General features: G+C 42.0%; 1 protein-coding gene across 1 annotated transcript in view; it reads right to left on the bottom strand.

Moving 5' to 3' along the window:
• Positions 1-5,569, bottom strand: part of TTLL11 (tubulin tyrosine ligase like 11) — a 336,895-nt gene that overhangs the window by 119,250 nt on the left and 212,076 nt on the right. The gene's annotated exons all lie outside the window — the stretch shown is intronic.

Below are 5,569 nucleotides of genomic sequence, written 5' to 3'. Positions count from 1 at the left end.
TGTGGAAATTATCAAACAATATCATTAATATCACATGCAAGTAAAATCTTGCTGAAGATAATTCAAAAACAGTTGCAGCAGTATATTGACAGAGAACTTCTAGAAATGCAAGCTGGATTCAGAAGAGGACGTGGAACAAGGGATTTCATTGCTGATGTCAGATGGATCTTAGCTGAAAGCAAAGATTACCAGAAAGATATTCACTTATGTTTTATTGACTATGCCAAAGCATTTGATTGTGCGGATCATGGCAAATTGTGGATAACATTGAGGAGAATGGGAATTCCAAAACACTTAATTGTATTCATGAGGAACCTGTATATAGGTCAGGAGGCTGTTGTTCAAACAGAACAAGGGGATACTGCATGGTTCAAAATCAAGAAGGGAGTGTGTCAAGGCTGTATTCTTTCACCATACTTATTCAACTTGTGTGCTGAGCAAATAATTCAAGAAGTTGGATTATATGAAGAAGAACACAGCATCAGGATTGGAGGAAGACTAATTAACAACCTGCGATACACAGATGACACAACTTTGCTTGCTGAAAGTGAGGATGACTTGAAGCACTTACTGATGAAGATTGAAGACTACAGTCTGCAGTATGGATTAGTCCTCAATATAAAGAAAACAAAAATCCTCACAACTGGTCCAATAAAGAGCTTTACAGTGGATGGAGAAAAGATTGAAGTTGTCAAGGATTTCATATTACTTGGTTCCACAATCAACACTTGTGAAAGCAGCAGTCAAGACATCGGACGACATATTTCATCAAGCAATCTGCTGCAAAAGACCTCTTTCAAGCGATGAGGAGCAAGGATGTCTCCTTGAAGACTAAGGTGAGCCTGACCCAAGTCATGGTATTTTCAATCGTCTCTTATGCATGTGAAAGCTGGACAATGAATAAGGAAGACCAAAGAAGAAATGATGCTTTTGAGTTGTGGTGTTGGAGAAGAATGTTAAGAGTACTGTGGTGGTTAAGTTTGTGTGTCAACTTGGCTGCGCCTGGTTGAGTGGCTGGGTAGTTGAATGTAGTTATTCCCCATGGTGAGATTGGTAATTAACTCCATGGAGGAATCTACTGGAGCACCTGAGTAGCTGCTCTGGGTATGTGGTCTGCTTCCCGTATATAAGAAACAGCATTGGGAATGGTCTCAAGCTTGTGGCACACTTGAACCCTGCATGTAGCTGAGTCATTGTTCAGCAACTTGTCATGCTCTGCCAATCTTGGGGCTTTTAATGGACTTGAATTAATGGCCTGCCATGTGGTTTGGTAAAATTGTGCCTTGTTGACGTTGGATTTGTCAGTCTAAGAAGCCAGCAGCTGAGTGAAGAAAAGCCTCCAGCCTCAGTGGACCAGGAACAGGAGGCAGAGCTGAAGCCCAAGGTTGAGGGGCTTTCACCCAGTCCCTAGAGCCTGGCTCTTTGAACTCGGACTTAAAGAGTCCAAGCTGTAAGAGAATAAACTCTTGTTTGTTAAAGCCATCCCATTTGTGGTATACTCCTGTCAGAGTGCCACTGGGTAACCAGAACCATGGACTGCAAAAAGAACTAACAAATCTGTCCTGGAGGAAGTACAGCCAGAATGCTCCTTAGAAGTGAGAATGGCCAGACTTGGTCTCACCTACTTTGGTCATGTTGTCAGAAGGAACCATTCCCTGGAGAAGGATATCATGCTTGGCAAAGTGGAGGGTCAATGAAGGGGAAGGCCCTCAACTAGATGGATAAACACAGTGGCTGCAACGATGGGCTCAGGTATAGCAAGGATCATGAGGCTGGCAAAGGACTTGGCAGCGCTTTGTTCTGCTGTGCATAGGGTTGCTATGAGTAGGAGATGACTCGACGGCACCTAACAACAACACAATAAAAATAATTGGGAGGCAGGAGATGGTGGAAGATGATGGCAAATTGGCAAGACCTAGTCATAATGGATCTTGTAAATTCTATATTATTGAGTTTGGATCTGATCTGAAGGCCAATAGCCCTCACATTTTGGTGTGCTTAAGAAATCACGCAAAATAGCCTGAGCCCAGAGACTTTGATTCAATAACTTGAATTTTGTGTATCAACTTGGTCAGGCTATAACGCTAGTTTAGATGTTGCTATAAAGGTATTTACATATGATTAACGTTTAAATTAGTTGATCTTAAGTAAAGCAGATTACCCTACATATATGGGTGGCCTTATCCAGCCAGTTGAAGGCCTTAAAAGCAAAAACTAAGGAGCTCTGGTGGTGCAGTGGTTAAGGCATTTGGATTCTAACCAAAAGGTCAGTGGTTCTAACCCACCAGCCACCCCACAGAAGAAAGATGAGCCAGTCTGCATCTGTAAAGATTTATAGACTTGGAAACCCATTAGGGATTGCTGTGAGTCAGAATCAACTCGAAGGCAATGAGTTTGGTTTGGTTTAGAAAGGAGAAGGTGTCTTAGTTCTCTACTGCTTCTATAATAGAAATACTATAAGTAGGTGGCTTTAAATAACAGGAATTAATTATCTCACAATTTAGGAGGCTAGAAGCCTGGATTCAGAGTATTGGCTCTAGGGGCTGGGTGAAGGCCCCTCAGTCTTAGGCTTCAGCTTTGCCTCTTGTCCCAAGCCCATTGGAGCTGGAGACTTCTGACTCATAGAGCTACTGACTGCTGAGGCTGAGGAATGAACCCCAGATAGGCAGGTAAAATGGCACAATCCCAAGGTCAGCAGGCAACATTGCAGGCTACTTGCTCAAGTCCAGGGACAATCCCAAGATCAGCAAGCAACATGACAGTTTACTATTTCAAGTTCAGGAACTGGAGACGAAGACTCAGCAAAATGCAGGGTCTGAAATATGCCGAAAAGCTAGAGACCTTTCCCAAAGTTTCTCCATATACACTGGAAGCAGGCCACACCCAAAGGTAACTTTCCCTTCAAGTACATAGCTGCTCACAGCAGATTCCACCATGGAGGTGATTACAATCCCATCATGGGGAATAACAACATCCAGCTGCCCAGCCACTCAAAACCATGGCCCAGCCAAGTTGACACACATCTTTAACTGCCACAGAAGGATTCTGTCTCAAGACTGATAACGGACATCCTGCTAGAATTTCCAGCCTATCACCTTGCTTACCAATTTTGGACACAAGATTTCCTGAGTTTCCAACCTGTGACCTGATCTAGTTTGGACTTGCCAGCCTCTATAATCATACGAGCCAATTGCTTAAAATACTGAAGTAAGCCTCTCTCTCTCTCTCTCTCTCTCTCTCTCTGTGTCTATCTATACATACAGAGAGAAGTCAGTGAAAAAGGGGAAGACCCTCAATGAGATAGATCGACACAGTTGCTACAATGATGGGCTCAAGCATGGCGATGATTGTGAGGACCGTGCAGGACCTGGCGGTGTTTCATGATGTTATACATAGGGTCGCTATGAGTCAGAACCAACTCAACGGCACCCAACAACAACAGTAACATCTATGTATTTGATGGCAGTGGGTTTTACACACACACACACACACACACACACATTCCCATTTCTCTGGAAAACCCTAGACAAATAATACACAGTCAGATGTTTTGATGGAGGTGTGCCATGGACCATAACCTTAAAATATCACAGTAGACTATGAAGAATCAAGGAAGGGGTGGAGGTGGAGAGAGTTATGACACACATGGTCATATCTGTGATTTCGAAAGATGAAAACTCTATTTTAGAAACACTTTTCAGGTGCCTCTCTTTGATATAAGGCTACTAATTCTAGAAAAATTGATGCTATCTCTACAGTCATGAGAGATTATTTCAAAAACTTTAATTTTATGTATACACACAACGTTTGCCACATTAGTATAAAATGATTCATTTTCATTTGAACAAAGTATAATCTTTAGCATGTCAGAGACAGCCTTTGTGATTTTAAATAGAACATGCAATTTCAGACAACTTCAACTATCAAAACATGGCCTCCAAAGGTGAAGTGAGCCCCAAAGGCTCCAGAACTGTCTGTCGAGTGTTCCCATAAGATCATACATTTTGCTTCAAGAGACTGTCAGGGATTGAATTGTGTCCTCTCCCACTAAATTTGTGTCAACTTGGCTGGGCCATGATTCTCAGTGATTTAAAAGTTATGCAATGATGATGTAATGTGGCAACTATGTAATGATACCTATGATGTGAGTGGGAACCTACTACCACCAAGAAGAGAAGCCAAGGGTGGAGCATGTGCTTTGGGCCCAGGGTCCCTATGTGAGGAACAACAGACACAGAGAGGAAGTCTTCCCTGAGAGCCGGCACTCTGAACTCAGACTTCTAGCATCCTAAACTGTAAGAAACTAGATTTCTGTTTGCTAAAGCCATCCACCTGTGATATTTCTGTTTGAGCAGCACTGGAGAACTAGACAGAGAGCCAGAGGCATTTGTAGCTCTTCTCCCAGCCAAGGACTGTGTATGGAAATTTTGGTAAAAAGGGATAGATAAAACTTTAAAATCAGACCTTGGTGCTATAAAGCAGAGCACATTGAGACCATCTAGGGGAGGGGGATACAGCTCTTTTATTTGTCCCTTAAATATTAACTTGGGCTTACTCTGTGACAAGTCCCATGTTGAGTACTGAGAAGACTTAGGCAAGACTTTCAGGACAACAATCTGTGAGAACACATAGATCGGAAGTAAGCACTGTAGACAAGGAAGCAGTGGCAGGTTCTGAGGACCCACACTCTGCCCCTCTTGAACTGTGTGATCCTGGACAGACCACTTTGCTTCTTTGGATATTTTGGGGTGGATCACAGTTCCTTCAAGTAATCAAGTACTGTGGTTTGATATTCAAAATGATGAAACTAATTTATCAAGAAAAAGTTTAATATCTAGTGTGGTTTATAAAAGAAATATGTGTATGTTTTTGAAAAGATTTTCATTTTTAAATGACTCAACTTTCTAGTTTTGGTGTTTAGTGAAATAAGCGCTGATCATCTGAAAAAAAAAAATCACTACGAGGAACACTGCATTCCTCAAAGACAGTGGATAATGAGAGGTCAATAAACATAAATTTACATCATTTGAGAGCTTGAAGAGTTCTTTAAAGATCACCCAATCTAATTCCATCATCTGAGGAAAATGAGGTTCAAGGAAACCAAGTCTGACCACACGGCAGATTAGAGGCAAAGCAGAACTGAGCCACCTTTTTAGTTGCACGGGGATGAAACTGCCAGTTGTACCATGTTGCTGTGATTTATAGATTATGGGGTAAAACATGCAATATCAGTAACTGTGCTCGAGGAGAGAGAGAAAAGCATTCAATTCTTCAAGGCACTTGGCCTCTAGGAGCCCTCTTTTGTTCAAATAATTCGAGGCCTTAAGAGCACAGAAGAAAGTGATAACTATCTGGGGAAATACAGATACAAAGTGGTTCATTTTCTCAGCTACACAATTACTAAAACCACAACTCACATTTTAAGGCAGTAAATGTAAGTTTATTTAAGTAATGTTGTTGTTGTTATGTGCCGTTGAGTCGGACCCGACTCATAGTGACCCCTCCTTGGGTTTCCGAGGCAGTATCACTACGGAAGTAGATTGCCCCATCTTCCTTCCGAGGAGTGGCT

Source organism: Orycteropus afer, unplaced genomic scaffold (assembly GCF_000298275.1).
Source record: "Orycteropus afer afer isolate SDZICR_OR568_19922 unplaced genomic scaffold, OryAfe1.0 scaffold00037, whole genome shotgun sequence".
Taxonomy (NCBI): Eukaryota; Metazoa; Chordata; class Mammalia; order Tubulidentata; family Orycteropodidae; genus Orycteropus; species Orycteropus afer.
This window is presented reverse-complemented; position numbering and strand designations above follow the sequence as displayed.